At 38.5% G+C, this 17,809-nt stretch overlaps 1 long non-coding RNA gene across 2 annotated transcripts; it reads right to left on the bottom strand.

The window, feature by feature from the left end:
* Window positions 1-5,799: 5,799 nt before the first annotated feature.
* Window positions 5,800-10,400, bottom strand: LOC114074429. Of its 2 annotated transcripts, XR_003574830.1 has the most exons (5): window positions 10,147-10,400; window positions 6,879-7,173; window positions 6,412-6,539; window positions 6,053-6,331; window positions 5,800-5,974 (listed from the first exon to the last, which is right to left on the bottom strand). It is a non-coding gene; the product is annotated as an uncharacterized LOC114074429 (long non-coding RNA). The 2 variants fall into 2 exon arrangements; XR_003574829.1 differs by lacking the exon at window positions 10,147-10,400 and having other exon boundaries at window positions 6,879-8,082.
* Window positions 10,401-17,809: the final 7,409 nt, after the last annotated feature.

Here is a 17,809-nt window from a genome sequence, read left to right on the forward strand (position 1 = left end):
TCTCCCACCAATCTCATACCAGCCCCCTGCAATGTTTAATTTTTTTTAAAAAAAATAATTTCAACTTTAAAATTTTATTTTTTTACCCCTACCCTCGATCCTCCTCCCCTCCCCCACTAGAACCCCCCTCCCCAACTCCGAAAAAAATTTAAGTTTTTTTTTATACTTTTATGATACAATAAAACTAAATGAAGCATTTTAAATATATTTCATTTCACAGAAGACTAATATTTTTTTCTAGGTAAAATATGAGCAAACTAGTATTTTACCCGACTCATTTGTTAGCCAATCCATTTTTACCCATATCACATATGGGCGGGTTGATTTATTACCCATTTTATGTTGATTCATTTTTAATCCGGCCAAATTTGACTCAACCCGCCCATTTGCCACCACTACTTGTTACTTATGTAACATTTGAGTCATTCATTTGACAAATTTACAACACACTATCTCCTTATTTATTGTAAGGAAAAATTCATCACCTATAAATAGTATGGTCGGCTAAAAAGATGAGTAATATTCTATTGAAATAAGTATAGTGAAAGAGAAAGTTGCGACATAGAAAAATATTTTAATTAGTCTTTAACTATTTTCACTATACAAAAGAGAGTATTTATATGTTGAAGGAAAGTGTTATTTTTGTGGAGCTTTGGACTCTTCAACTAATTCGAAGTTGCTTGAGTTGTACGCGTTGTTTGATTATCGTATCCCGGAGGGGACAAGTAAAAAAATATATTACTGGATCGGTATAAATTATGCCACAGTGGGCTTGAATCTCCTTAAAAAAAGCGACATATCGACGCCTCAGCCTAAAAATTTATTTATATATTTTGTCATTTTATTTCAATCGTAATTTATTATATTTATAATATATTACACCAACTTATTTCATTTGACTTTTTCATGCGGTTTATTTTGTATACTTTAAACCTTCAAAATAAAAATTCTAACACTACATTTTTGGGGAAACAAGAAGAAAGTGGACAGCTGAGGTGAAGAAATTATGGGCTATTAAAGAAGATTGAATTTGCGGGGAGAGAGGGAGAACATGATCAAACACAGTAAAGTGCATGTGTTTTTGATGGAGCCCATTGAATGTACGGTGTATTCTTAAGAAAATTATTTTCCTTAAGTATCCGAGGTTAATAGAATATATTCTCCTACTATAGAAAGATCTTACTTACCAATTTATTGGTATCAAAAATCATGGTGTCAGCGAACTATTCAACGACATTAAAGTACATTTAGAATACTAGATTTAGTAGTTTTAGAAGAAGTCAAGAAAGTTGGTTCTCTTAAAATTTGAGGAAAGCCTTCTATTTATAGACGTCGAATGGTAGTTTGATATGATGCTGATTGTGCCTTATCCAAAAGATCACAATCATTTAGAAAAGTCACATACTTTCGGAAAGATCATAACCTTTCATAAAAGTCGCATTTTTTCATAAAAGTCACAACTCTTCATAAAAGTCCTAACTCTTCAATCTTCATCTTTCCATTCACACATTTTAAAATCCAACTGTTTGATCAACATGATGTTAGAAACAAGATACCCCCTCCATTCCTATTTATATTTCACCAATGTAAATTTCACGCGCATTAAGAAACTAAGTAAGTTTATTACTCTACCCTTATTGAATATTTTTGAAACTCAAAATTTTCAGTCAATGAATATAAAATTAATTTATTTTGATTAATTAATTTAACCAATAAACGTGAATCATTTACTTAGTTTTTCTAAATTTGTCTAGTATATATTTTCAAAACCAATAAGTCATAAGAATAAAAAAGAAACAATATGATAATTTATGCATTGACTTTAAGAAATGACAAGTATTATAATCTATGGACCAATTATACATAGAAAATGATAGACATATAAAAAGAAACTATGGGAGTAACAGAAAAATTGTGGACTTGAAGTAAGCGAGAAACTTATTTTTAATTAAATACGTTACTTCAGAGAATGGTTTATATTTAAAGAAATCAAAAAATGAAATGTGACACGGCCTTTGCTCAAGCCCAAGTTATTACAGCAAATACAACACTTAGACATAATGTATAAAGAATATAATTTTTTTGAAATTTCTAACCTAAAATAAATTCAAGATATTTATGTGACTAGTAAATATTTCACTAAAACTAACCAAAAGATTTGAATATTAAATATTTCTAAGTATAAAAATATGACATTTATTTTTGAACAGGGGATATCACATGAATTACCATAGAACGAGTATGTACTGAAGGTAAGCTAGTTAGGCTTTCATTGACAAATGACTAGCCGCACATTTATTCAGTATATGTTGAATTAGTCGCAGAAATTGCCATCAGGCCAGGTTTTCCTACCGTCAAATATATATTCAATCAACTCTAAATTTTCTATTTTCTTTGTTGAAAGTCCATTCTTGAGCACTCCATAAAGAAATTCATCGTTAATGAGAGAGTCAGAATTCTTAAAACATATATCCGTTCCATCAAATAAATACATTAGAAAAATTATTCCTTCCATCAAATATATTCAATCTACATTTTTGAAACCTAATTAACTCATTTGTTTTTCTTCGAAAGCATGAAACTTATGCTTTCCACCTTTAGTATAGAGGTTTGACTTAGACCTCTATAATAGTAATGGTGTAGTCAGAAGTTCCACAATAGATGTTAGAAACATAAACAACTAAAATCACATGGAAGTCATGATCATGTGTCAACACACATATTTATTTATGTACACTAAACAATGTAATTATTCGATGAAACAACTTAAATCATATGAAAGTCATGATCATGTGTCAAAACACACATATTTATTTATGTGACTAAACAATATAATTTTTCGATGAAACAATATCCCTCACGTAGGTAAATTGGGAGCATATTAAAATTCAAAACATGTGCAAGAGGCGTGTATGGTGCCTTAATAACCTCCTCAAAAAATTCTAAGGGGATGGATTGGCCCATTGCTCTACGTACAACTTAATTAACATTCAACACATTTGTTTTTAATGACATTCAACACGTAGTCCTGACAACTTCGCAAAACATTGCATGCTTGAAACTTTTCATTTCATTACAACGCTCGTCGCATTAAAAGAGACATTTAGTGGAGTAAAAATTTGCCTTTCAGATGTTGTTGCAAAAATATTTAACGTTAATTAATATGTTAAATTTATTTTATTTAAAATTGCTAAAATATATTCATATTTATATTGCCAATAAATATAATATAGCGGCAAGTATAGTGACTAAGTCACCATTTTAAATTGGGATAATTGTATATAATAGCAAACTAATAACCTAAAATAAATGGAGTAACTACGATTTGATTTAATTGTTCTCCATATCAAATGTTAGCCAAAGTTTGCCAGTCGCCTCTCTCCCAAAAATCTCGCTCGCCACTCTCCCTCTGCTCGCCTCCCTCGCTTTATACACAGAAGTGTATAAATTGTGTTTCTTTTTTGTATAAAGCGAGAGAAAATTGTATATACACATGAAAAAATATATATCTTCGTGCTATACACTTAATTATACAATTTACAAACATTTTACTTCAATTCAATTGTAGACAAATGCAAATTTTATACAGATATTGCAGCGAAAAAGGCCAACGAATTATACAATTGTGAATTATACAATTGCAGCGAAATACAATTTTCTCACGCTTTATACAACAGAAGTGTATAAATTGTGTTTCTGTTTTTGTATAAAGCGAGAGAAAAACATATATGTTCTTCCTATACACTTATAATTATACAATATACATACATTTTACTTCGATTCAATTGTATGCAAAACAAATTTTATACAAATATTGCCGCGAAATAGGCAGCGTATTATACAATTGCGCATTATACAATTCCAGTGAAATAGGATAGCAAATTATACAATTGCAGCGAAATAGGCCAGCGAATTACACAATTTAGGCCAGCGAATTATACAATTGTATATGTATAGTGAATTAATTATACAGTTATACGTTTTCTATGGAGCGTAATTGTGCAAACTTTGCTATAACATACAAATATAAATTTTTTGTTTGATATATGTGAAAGTTGCCCTTTCAAATTTGATTACCATTTTTGGATTATGTTGAATCGTATCAAATTCATTTTAAAGAAACAAGAAAAAATATTTTCTTTTGTTTAATTTAAGTTCAACTCTTTAAGTTTACTAATATATTAATTAATTAATTCACGTAAAAACTGAAATAATTGAGAAGGAGAAAAGGTTATGAATTAACATGGTAAATAATTAAACAAGACTTGTTAAATAGGCTAGCTTTACAATTAGATTTTAGTTAATACCTCAAATCTCTCAAAGTTATCGATATTGTATTAACTTAGTGTTTAAATTAGGGATAATGCATAAGTACCCCCTCAACCTATGCCCGAAATCTCAGAGACACACTTATACTATACTAAGTTCCTATTACCCCCTTAAACTTATTTTATTAATAATTTTTTATCCCTTTTCTGCCTACTTAACACTATCTTGTGGACCCAACACTGATTGACTTTTTTTTCAAGCTAGTGCCACGTAGGCCGAAAAGGGGTAAAAAAATATTTTTAAAATAAGTTCAGGAGGGTAATAGGACCTTAGTATAGTATAAGTGTATCTTTGGAATTTCGGGCATAGATTAAGGGGGTACTTGTGCATTTTCCCTTTAAATTATGAGGTGTTACTCTTAAACACAACCCACACCTCTCTATTTAGCATATCCTATTTGTATCACACTCTTAGGGTGTCATTAGCATGGAGAAATAATTACACTTTTTTTATAGGAACTTTGAGCCAGAACATCTTAAACTATGAAATGTCGTTTAGTGTAAAGGATAATATTAAATACTAATATAAATAATTACATGGGTGATCATAAAGAAATATTTACACTTTTTTTATAGGATTTTTTAAATAAAGATTTTCATTTTATATTTGGGTAAAGTATCTGAAAAATATTTTTACTTTGATCGAAATTGATGTTACGATACTAAACTTTATGGAAGACCTTTTACCCCCCACCCCACTATTTAATAATGTATTATAAAGGTATATATGTACCCACGTGGACATGTTTTTTTTTCAAAAATATGTTACTATTAATAATGATGCAATATTTATGATGTCCACGTGGGCACATATATACCGAAAATACACTATTAAATAGTGCGGGGGGTGGGGGTGTGTGGGGGGGTAAAAGGTCCTTCCAAAGTTTGGTATGTTACAACAATTTTGATCAAAGTTCAAAAGTATCTAAATCACAATACAAAAACTTATAAAGTCATTCAAAATATGTTTCAAAATCTTGAAAAGCTCATAAAAGAGACCTAAACTAGGCAGTGCGATCTACAAAATAATCCTCTTCATCACTATCATTGTTGGTGTCCTTGGGAGCCGAAGATGTAGTAGGTCGACGAGAGAGCTTCAACACTTGCTCTTTGATTTGTTGAAAAGTCGCACATATACTTTGTTATTTTTCTACTCTTTTCCGCTCAGACTCTGTCAGTGCCGATGTAAGCTTTTCTATTTGAGCTGACATAGTAGCAATCTGAACACTGTCAAGGGCCTCGACTTGACGTAGTGATCAATACCTTGTAAGCCTAACTAAAGTCGTCCTACATCGTCTCGAGAACCTCGACCGTAGACTCTATCCTTGTGTGTCCCCTGCCACTTTTTCTGTCCAGATTTAGTTAGACTGTCCAGGTGTCATGTGGACTGAACTACCTAGATTCTCATTGACGTACTGATTAAACTAATTCTGCATATTAAATTGAAAAATTAACATCAATATATATACATACATATCATAAATATATTCACTATTAATATAGATTATTCATATTAAATAACATACAGAAGTTCGTTCGACCCTTTCCTCCACCCACACATCCGGATCTGACTCATATTCTTTCTTCTAAGCATGGGTCTTCTTGAAAACCTCTGACACAAGGGGAATGCGCCCCATTTCTTTTTCCTATAAATAAAAATGAAATTATATTATAACGATATTAACCAACTAATTATTTATTTAAAATTTTGAATTAAAACTTACCATCTCTCTTGTAATTATTTCAACACTCTTTGCACCTCCAGTATGCAATGAGTCATCCTTAAGACTGCCTCTACGCTTTTTGACTTGTTTGGACATCGCCTTGAATTTATATGTGTTTTAATATTGGTGCAATCAATCTATCACATGAGGCAACATTCAACCCGGACACTTATCAGTATCCCGGGATTTCATTAGCCAGCTAGACAGTCTCGCGGATGTCCTCCTCTCAAATGTACTTGTAATAACCATATTACACTTCGATCCCCAAGTACACATAGTCTGAAAAAACGTTTATCATTAGATAATAAAAAAAATTAAAGGATACTAACATTAATAAATTTAACTAAAAAAATGTGTACCTTGAATTCATTAAAACATCACCTGACATATATTGTTTGGGATCTCACTCCAGGAGTGATAAGGCTGTGTAAATAACCTTCTTACAAGGTCTTTTAAAGCGTGGGCAGAATCCTTTGTATGATGCCACCTGCAAAATACATAATAAACATATTAGTTCATGAATAATACTCTATCTGTTTCAAAAGAATGACCTCCTTTCCGTTTTAGTCTGCTTCAGAAAGAATGGTCTCTTTCTTTTTTTGGTAACAACTTTTCACATGGCATGTTTAAGGCCACAAGATTAAAGGACAATTTTGTACATCTGACATAACTTTAATTTAAGTCCACATGATCAAAAGTCTTCTTTATTTTTTTAAACTCCGTGACAAGTCAAACTAGACCATTCTTCGTGAAACAGAGGGAGTATATTTAAGAAGCTCAAATGAGTAAACTAAAATAATAAATAGATTAAAAAAAACAAACTTACGATGATCCCTCTGGCTCAATCATGACCCTGCCAATCCTGTCCCTCTGTTCCGGTGCTACAATAGACGTCACATCTGGTGTAGGTGTAGGCGATACACAAGGATGCACATAATGTTGAGTCAATGATGTTGTACCGGCCACAACATCGAACTGCTCACTACTAGAATCTCTAATCCTCGTGGCAGATAGCTAAGGAGATGCACCTATGGGAGATGGAGTACGGGAAGCCAATAAGGATCGTGCTCGACGAATAGCTTGTAAAGGTAGGCCGTCGTAGCGTCGTGGAGGCAGTGACTCTGAAGAAGAGGGAGCACTAACTAATCGACGATAATTAGGATAATATTATCGAGGATCCTCCGTACCAAATGGAACAACAAATGAATGAGTATCGTGAGTAATGCGCTGCGGCGCTGAAGGAAGAAATCCCGAAATAACCTCAAAATCTATAGGTCTCCTAAACTTCTTACTTTTAGTCTATTAGGCTGAATAACTTAGAGATGCTCACGACATCTATCATTCTCACCCCCTGATGACATCTACATACAAATTTACCTTGATAATATAGAAAATTCATAAATTAAAAATAATTAGTATTAGGGAAATAAATAACTTACATACTAGATTTCAAGTCTATCATTCTACTTTTATTTATCCTAGCTTGTTTCATTTCCATCATTCTCCCATTCTTCCTCCAAAGTTGTTTCATTTTCATTGTCATTTTTCCTAATCCTCATTTATTTCTTCCTCAACATTTATCATAATCTCATCATCAGATACTTCTTCTAATATATGTTGAGGCTGTTCTAGTGTTGTTTCCAATTCAACACCAACTTGTTGCTGAAAAATTGAAACCTCATTTTGGTACACCACATCTAAGACATTGTCAATTGAAATTCTTCTCATATGTTTAGTATTTATAACAATTCACCAATCAACTTTGTCTTTACGCAATGAATATGGAGCGTAATACACTTCTTTTGCATTTTGTGCAATGATGAATGTTTTATTTCCAGAAAAAAAATATTTTATTGTTTTAGACTTGTTAGAGTCGTCACTTAATTTTTAAAGGAAAAATCAAGAAAAACTTAGTTTCAAATATTTAAACAGGAAAACCTAGAGATAACTTAAAAAGGGTTCGGGGGTTCGTATTTATATTTTAGGAAGGTTTTTACGGCACCTAAAATACTCACTAATGTGATTTTTTGGCAACTTATTTTTAGAGATAAAAAAATATTTAAAGCTTGTTTGAAAGTGAAGTATTATTCATTACCATAAGTGAGATTTAACTTGCATAATTTATTTTAAGCTTATTTATACTTGGTTAATTTAAGTGATTAAAACGAGGTGGCGTCTTGCAGGGATTTGAATTTTTCCAAAACTTAAACTTATAGCAGGTATCGGCAAGAAAAACGAAGGTAAAGTAAAAGGGGAGAGAGAGAGAGAGAGAGAGTTGGGTCCAAATTCGATTTCTGTTCGCCTGGACCGGTATTTGGACCCATTTTATTTTGGGCCTTTGGTCCATTTCCACCTGTCCTAAAATTCTAGAAATACAAAAATGATAAAAGAAACAAGTGCTTAGGCCCAAAAACAATAAAATACAAAATTTAGGAAAATAAATTCGGGCTTCTTGGCCCAAATCTTCAACTTCTCGGTCTTTTTCAAATTCTTTAAACTTAGGGACCTGTACGTCTGTTAAAAAATATGACTAATTGACTTGGAATAGGGAGCTTGATCCTTTACGACTCTTTCTCGAAATGCGAAAGGAAAATTAGAGTTCATGATGAACTCGGGAAATATTTCACATGCAAAACAAAGTAGGGAAAAGGTTAATACATTATTCGACCAACATAAACATATAAGCATACAAAACTTCACTAGGAAGGCATGCAGACACAACAACGAATAAATTAATACATGATTAACACATTTACTGACATTTGAATATGACAATTTTATAGGAGCAATTAAGAGGGTTTAAATAGAAAATTAGCCGCTAACAATTAATGAACCATTATTCTAATGGACATCACATGTACGGAAGGCTGAATCCTACACTGGCAACAAGGAATAAGATTGATAGCTAATAACAATATTTTGAAGATGATTACTCAACCATAAACACAATTATTATCAAGAGGTATTGCAAAAAATTGATTCTCACAGAATAGTTAACTCCTGCCCCAAATTGAGGCATAAAGAAATGAGAGCCAGTGTGAGACCAAAATTTCCAAAGGGCAAAACGAATGCAGTCAGGAACGAATACACAAATTCCTAGAATCCATTCTTGAAGCAACCAGAGAGAACAACAACATAAAACACATAAACATTAAAAGAATAGTAAAATAAAAATAGAGAAAATTGGTAGCCATTTGGCTCAAAAACAGAACAAAGCATATATTCACATGCTCGACTAGACATAGAACTTATTATGGTGTGATTAGAAATAAGCTAAAATTTTCCGTCATGTTAAACGATTATCAAAAATGGAGCAGACATCAACCTTGGAGGGGAGAATTAACTGGAGCAAAAGGAAATCTCCAAAAAAAAAAAAATTTAACAAGAACTCACACGTCATGCAAGGTAAAAATCTAAGGGAAGAGCAAGAAATCAATAGTGACTTTATCAAGGAAACACAACTATACTAACAAAAGAAAAAACATTTAATAGTAACGAGCGAGAAACATGCCAGAAATCAGGTCATCTTACTAGCATGCTCTCCCAACATGAATAGGTATTGCCAACTCAAAGATGAAACTATATGAGCTTAAGAAGAGCTAAAATCTCAGGAAAAAAAAAAGTCCGCAGTAACCAAAAATTCAACTTATTATGGTAGAATAGTATACATGAATCGAACGCTTTCTTCTCAATCTACATGGAAACCTAAACAAAACGGAGAATATACGTAGCATGCTTTCCTATTCAGCTATGAGACAACGAATCGCTAGCGGGTTAAGGGAACAACATGCCAAACAAACAAAAATAACGCCACGAGCATCCACCCATATTTTAAGCAAGTAAGATGAATATAAAAGATCAGAGAAACAAGTTTGGGATAAACATAGGAAACAACACAACATGGAACAGACCAATGACAAATAAAAGAAATACCACCAATAGACAAATGAAATCACCAAAGAATCGCAAGTGCGATATGTAGCTATGTTAGGAACTCAATAACCAACAGTAGCAACAGAAACCCCTAGAACACTGGAAAACGCCATTTTTTAAACATAGAGGACGAGAAATTACTAAGAAGGAGGAGATGTTACCTTTTGAAGTGTAGCAAACCAGGACGCGACGAGCCGGAGAACAACGACCTTCACTACACGAATCCAGACACAGGCAGCGACAAGGAAACCAAAGCAAGATCCTGAGTCTCAAACAAACTCAAAGGAACACTGGCAACAAAGTGATAAAGGGACGTAGACTAAAAGCGACTATCTCCTTTTCTTCTCAAGTACTTTAGTGCATATTTCGATTACTCTGCTTAAGGTATCTGTAATCTTGCCTAAAAAATGTAACTCAAAACTGATACGCTCAAACTTACTTCTCAAATAAGAAGTAAAGCGGTCGCGTCAAGTAAATAACCCAACTAGTGAGGTTGGGATCGTTCCCACGAGGAAAATAGTCTAGACTTAACTTCAACTTGTTTATTACTATTGCTCGGTTGATGACTTCCTTGGAAAGTAAAAAAACATAAAAAGGGGGGTTTGTATTTCCTAATAAGTAAAAATAACTAGCAAAATTGAAAGGTTTGAAAGTTGGGTTTTAATCAGTTAATCAAAGTAACTAGGGTTTACGTGTTCCCCACAGGTTCATAACTCGATAATTCTAACTATAACAATTCTTTCCTAGTATCTTGCATGCAAAGTGATAAGTTATGTATTTCTAAATCCTTGGTCCGGCATCTAGAAAATCTCACTCCGCACCTTGGTCCGGCTACGTGTGTTGCTTTCCTAACCCTTATCTTTACCTCATATTAAGCATCGTATTCGATATTTGACTAAGTTATTACCTCGTACCAATCAATACTAGCCTATTAGATAGTATACACTAAATCTATGTTAATAATTCTTTTCCTATTATCTACCTCCTTGGTCCGGCAAGTAGCATTAAGGCGAGTTCTAACGTTGATCATCCGTTAAAAAGACTTCTAAGCGAAAGAATTATTAATACATGCAAGACACTATTCTAGAATTGTTATTTTAGCTAGGGTTTATCTCATTATTTGCCTATGGTTCCCACAACCCTAGTTATGGAGTTTAGTTACTCATAGCCATAAACACAATATTCAAATATATTAAATAAGAATTCATGTACTTACTTCAATGAGAAAGAATAAAGTCCAAAAGATTGCTTGATTAATCACCAAAAATCACTTGCAAGAATTCTCAAAGTAATCAATAATCTCACGAAAAGTCTAATGATTATCAAGAATCTCACAATACAATGTTTACCAATACGGAGTTTTAACAATCTAAGAGTCTAACTATCAGGTGTCTAACCTCAAAAACGAGGTTTTTCGAACTATTTATAAAAAAACAAAAACCTAATTAAACAAGAATTCTAATTGCTGGAAATCTGCCAAAACGCGGCTGGGTCGACGGACCACGCGACGGACCGTCGTGGTCACAACGGACCGTCGTGGACTCCGTCGTCCCATACTTGTGCAATTTCTTCTGCTGCTCTCTTCATTCCCCTCGACGGCAAGTATGACGGACCGTCATAGGCACAACGGTCCGTCGAGGGTCTTCGTTCCAAAACACTTCAACTCTTGGAATCTGGGTACTGGGATCACTTCTCTGAACTTCACGACGAACCTGCAGGACGGACCGTCATAGCCATGACGGACCGTCACAAGCTTCGTAATCCCACACTTGGTCAGACTTCCCCATCTTCCTTCAGCAGCTGCACTACGTTGCCACCTACGGACCGTCACAAGCACGACGGACCGTCATAAGCTCCGTAGGTGGTCTCTTCTGCATTTTTTCGCTCAAAATCTCCGCATTCAGCTTTGGACAGATTTCCTGCAAAACAAAGAGAAACTTATATCAAAATTAGCACAAAAAGGCTTTCGGACACACTAAACTTAAGGAAAAAGTATTAATTATACCGTGAAACCACGGTATATCAACACCCTCAACTTAAATTCGTTGTTTGTCCTCAAGCGACGCACTATGACTCACTACACAATCTTTGTACAATAGTATCCATGTTTTATCCTTTGCAATCATTTGGCTATCAATCCCGATTAATCTCATCAAATCTATGCATGCTATCACTATTAGGCTTGAATTTTTGTGGGATCAGAACATGACACAGACTCACCATGCATTAACACCTATCCTCTTCAATTTCTCACCGAGGTGCTAACAATTCTGGTATTGCAACTAATGTCCTCACTTTAGAACAAAATCCTCATTTTTCACACAATGATTTCAGTTTGAGTATAAGGATTACTTTTCAACACTCGCTCTCAGAACAAAGTCACACTCATTCATACCTATTGCCATAAGCTTGCCCTTATTTTCACTGCCTTAAGTTCGCTATACAACCCTTAGGATCACGATAGGACTTTTTTAGCTTGTAACATAGGCTCAGGGTCAGGTAGGGTATATTTTTAGGTATACTTTAGTGACTTTTTGCCCTCCTTGACATATCGGCTAAACCTTCCCTTTTTATCATCTTATCTCGCCCAGTTTCTCATATTCTTTCCCTTTGCTCAATTTTCTCTTCTTTCTTCATTTGTGTAAGTGATTTTTTCTTTTTCTTTACTTTTCTTTCAACTAATTTTGAGTCACCTTACTTTTGTTCTTTCTCTCTCTTTTGTTCTTTCAACCCCACTTTCCAGAGCATTCCTCGTAATAGCCACCCTCAACTCATGGCTTTGCCATGAGTCAAGGTACACAATACCCAAAGTTGGGTCAGGGCCAAAACGAAGGTTGTTTACTGCATTAGCCACCCTCAACTTATGCTTTTGGCATAAGCTGAGGTGCACATGTCCAAGGAGGGACCAGGGCCAACACATTGTTCCCAGAAAAGATCAGTTGGGGTGAAAAAGAAAGGTCTATTTTAAGCTCAAATCATTTGGATCAAAGAGGGATTAATTTCATTCGGTTTTTTTTATTTAGGCTAAAAATTGGCTATATTGAACAAGGGCCTATGATCCTTTCCTAATTGTCTATTACAGCTTACTTTTAGCAGGACTAACCAGGCAAGTTCTAGCTCAGTACCAATAGTGGACTATTCAAATTTTCCTCACACTCACTTGACATCTCATCACTATACCAGATTGTCAGACACCTAGTTCGAATTTAAGACTTAGGGTAATGCAATGGTGTAACTCTATTTCATGCTTAGAGCCACACAATTATTAGTTACTATGCCTAGTCATGCATTATTTTCCAGTTTATCAGGATATCATTTTAGCCATCATGCTCTAGAATTAAACTATGTACAAAAGATATAAACATGCCGGTTCAACAGAAAAAGTAATCAGTCTTTTGGGGAAAAAGAACACAGGCAAGAAAACCCCAAAAGAGGATAGTGAATTGGGCTACTCAGACTTCACCCTAACACTCACTATCCATTTACCCCACCCCCAACAAAAAAGCATGCAATTGTCCCCAATGCATAAAAATGTAAATACTAGAGTGGTAGGTGAAGCAAACCTGTGGCGCAAAGCGCCGTCGATCAGCAAGATGGTGGGTCCGGATCCCCGGAACCCACGTCGTCTGCAATCTGAACACCCTCAATGGTGTCCTCAGCAACAACCGCACCTTCAGTAGTGCCTCCTGCTGTATCCACAGTGCGGGAGCTAGACGCCCCAGCCGCTAACTGTGATGCTCTGATCTGGTGCGCCTCCTCCTCAGCAAGTGAGGCTCTCCTCGCAGCCTCCATCTCTCGGCGCTCCTTCTTCCTTGCTCGCGCCTCATCCTCTGCTCGACCCCTACGCCTCTTGGCAGTATCTCGAGGGGGAGGTGGTGGAATTTCTGAAGTAGTAAACAGGGCCGCTAGCACGGTGTCCTCAGCAGGCTCGACAGAAGGGGCCTCAGACTCCGGCACCCTTGCCTCTAGGATCGTGTCGATGTCTGCACGAAGACTGTCGACTGCAGCCTGAAGAGTCGACACATCCACCGGAGGGGCTGGTCGGGCTAACACTCGCAACTCAAACGCATCCAGACGCTGGTTGACCTCAGCAATCTTCCGCTCAGTAAACTGCTGCATCTTCCTCTCTAGACGTGCTTCAGACTCTGTAATCGACTTCTGCATCCACGGCTGAATATGGTGCAGAAGGGTGGCCATTTGTGCCTCTAGTTTCTGGACCCTAGCAAGCGGGACCAGTAACGGTAGAGGGGCTGTGCGAGAGGAGCTCGGGGCTGTGCTACTACCCGGGATAGACTCGACCGGGGTAGTGTCAGTGGATGCCTGTGTAGCTGTGCGGGCCTGGGCTACCGTATCAGCAAGATCATCAGCAAGTGGGGGCAGCTCTGGACGGGGCCCTCTGCGTGGGGCCAACTCATTGGCCTCGTCTCTGATGAGGCCGACGTCAACGGTGCCCTGCGGGGTCTTCAGCTGATCTATGTGCCATATGGGCACACCTGCGGACCTGCAAAGGGCAAAGATCATGCACGGGAAGGGGTAGGTGGTAGTGACCTTGAATGCCCTCTCGTGCATGACTGCCTGGAGAAGCCATGCGAAGTCCACCTCGAATCCGGCTATCATCGCCGCCATCAACACTGCTCGATCCCAGGTAACGATGTTGTCAGCAGCTGTGGGGGAGAGGCAGTGACGGACAAGCAGCCACAAGAACATTGCTGTGAACGTGAGGTTGGCCTTCTTGATGGCCCCCTTCGGCTCAGTCACCCAATCGGCACCCTCTCCATCTACTGACAGGTGCAGGGCCATCCACCTCTTGGTGGTCTCTCTCAGTGATGGCTCGCGCAAGAACTGGCCATCCTTAACTATCTGCCAGCGGTAGTCGAACTCGGCAGTGAGGGGGGTCCGAGAAGCATCAATACTCTCGCCGTATAGAAACCGGCGGATGGCTGGCAAGGAAATGTCAACCTGTACGCCCCGGACTCGGACCTGCTCCAGTGGGGCCTGTTTAGCGGGGGCAGCCCGCCTATCGATCTGTGATCGGAGAGTCGCTACGTAGGATGCGTAGAACTCTCGGACCATTTCTTCGCTGTATCGTCCCAACGGACGTGCTGTCCACTCCAAGCGATGCCTGGTGAAGAGATTGTGGATCTCAGGCATCGTTGGGAGGCTCCCTGTAAGTACCCGCCGCTCCAAAGTGAGTGTTCGAGTCATCACTCCTTTATCAGTCAGGAACATGGCGTCGGAGTAGACTTGAAACTGCCCGTCGACACACCACCGGTTGGGCTGGTCAGTGGCTGGGGTGGGGACCTGAGCTGGTGAGCCGGATGTAGAGTCTGAACTGTCAGCCTCATCAGACGAGGCCGACGCTGCAGCGGTGGCGGGTGCGGGAACCTCAGCAGAGCCAGAGGCTTCCTCGGACCATGATACTCCTAAGGAGCCAGACGCTCCTTCCTCATTTGTGGCTGACCCAGAGGGTGTGCCGGTCAGTGTGCGCTCCTCATCAGACTGGGAGGCAGTGACTACGCCGGACGCCACCTTTTTGGGTGTGGCTTTGGGAGCACGCGCAGCACGGGAAGGGGTGGAAGTGCCTGGGGGCACGTACTCAGGGTCACGCTCATCATCAGAGCCAATGACCATGCGGGCAGACGGGGCGACAGACTTCGATCGCCCGCGTGCGTAGATGCGGTCTTGCTTGGGTGCCATAGTAGATAGTACCTGTAAAGGATCAATATTAGTACGAGTAGTGGCAAACAAGACAAGCAAAACCATACTTAACAAAACATTGAAAATAGTAGGTAATTGCTATAGAAACAGTGGCACACGACGGGCCTGGTGACGGCTCGTCGTGACTATGACGGACCGTCATGAGGTCCGTCGTGTTTTACTTAGACTATGTATATATAGAGAACCCTGAAGGAGAGTCTCTGACTAGCATGACGGTATATGCAGGACGGACCGTCACAGGTACGACGGTCCGTCGTAGGTGTCCGTCGTAGGACACTTAAAAAAAATATGGAGACCCTTAGCAGAGGGGTCTCTGACCGTCATGACGGTCGTGCAGGACGGACCGTCGTGGGTATGACGGTCCGTCACATGTGTCCGTTGAAGGACACTTAGAAAAAGTGAGAGACCCTTAGAAACAGGGTCTCTGACAACCGGAACGGTTGTGCAGGACGGACCGTCGTGAAGACGACGGTCCGTCACATGTGTCCGTTGGGACAGGGTGCTAGGGCTTTTGGAACGGACCCTACGACGGTCCGTCGTGGGTACGACGGTCCGTCATCGGGGTCTCGTTCTGAATAACAGTGACAGAACTGGGGGTACCCCATGCATCCCCGATGAACCCACATGGTCTTGTAGTGTTTTGGACCTATATTTGTCTATCCCAACTACCTAGGAAACTAGCAATGCAAAATCACCTATGTCTAGGGTTGTCAACATGGCAAATTCGAACATTTTGAGCCTAGGTTTAGACATAATCATATAAAGGAAACAATATACGACTAAGAACTAAGCTAATACTAACTAATAAACAAAAATGCAAGATAAATGAGTATAAATTTAGAGACACATACCTTAGAAATGGAGAAAAAGCAAATGGACAATGACTCAGGTGGCAAGGTAGACACCTACAGCAGCAGCTCCGACTAGTAGATGATAATTTTAAGGCTTTGGAGAATTGTGGGGGCAATGATCAGTGGGGGGGAAATGTGGAATTTGAAAAGAGAGGGGAGATGAGAGGAATAATGAATGAATGGGGTGAAAATGAGGGGTTGGGGGGTTTAAACGGTCAGATTTTGAAAAAGGGTCCAGCCGGGTCGGGTCGGGTATAATTCATTAATCACGCGACGGTTCCCCGACGACGGTCCGTCGCAGTTGTGACGACCCGTCGTAGGTTCCGTCGTGTGTGCCCTAATTTCAAAATAGCAGAAAAACGTACCTGGACGACGGATGCATACGACGGTCCGTCGCATGCGCAACGGTCCGTCGTTATATCCGTCAGTGGCTGCTGCAGAGTAGTTTTCTGCAGAATTTCCTGGTGATGTGCCTGCGAATTTAAAAACCCATTAGTAGAAAAATGCTATCCTTACTAAAAAAACGACAAGTATTGGGTTGCCTCCCAACAAGCGCCTGATTTAATGTCGCGGCACGACTGGGGACACTTGATTACTCAGCCTTCATCAAGATGGTTTGCCTCTATTACTTTATTCCCCGATGCTTTATGCCCAAAATAGAGTTTTATTCGTTCTCTATTCACCTTAAACCACACTCCCTCCTTGGCTTTTAACTCAACTGCTCCATGAGGGAATACTTGGGTAATCAAGTAAGGGCCAGTCCATTTGGACTTGAGCTTGCCCGGAAGACGAGGCGACCCAGAACTGTCTACAAGCACCAAATCCCCAACCATAAACTCTTGTTTTGCATTTTCCTGTTCAGTCTCCTTCTTCATCTTTTCTTTGTGGGATATGGCAGATACCGATTGGAGCTCACCACTCTGCCTCATGGTCCTACAAATGTTGAAGGTCGCTTCTTCATTATTCAACCGAAATGTCATCTGTCCCTTCTCCATATCAACTAAGGCTCTACCTGTGGCAAGGAATGGCCTCCCAAGAATAATAGGCACTTCGAAATCGACCTCACAATCAAGAATAACAAAATCAGCCGGAAAGATGAATGACTCCACTTTTACTAGCACATCATGGAGTATCCCTATAGGCCGTTTCACTGTCCGATCAGCCATCAGTAGCCGCATCGCAGTGGGTTTTGGATCCCCCAAACCCAACTTCTTGTAAATTGAGAGGGGCATGAGATTTATGCTTGCCCCCAGAT

Source organism: Solanum pennellii, chromosome 1 (genome assembly GCF_001406875.1).
Source record: "Solanum pennellii chromosome 1, SPENNV200".
In the NCBI taxonomy this organism is placed as follows: Eukaryota; Viridiplantae; Streptophyta; class Magnoliopsida; order Solanales; family Solanaceae; genus Solanum; species Solanum pennellii.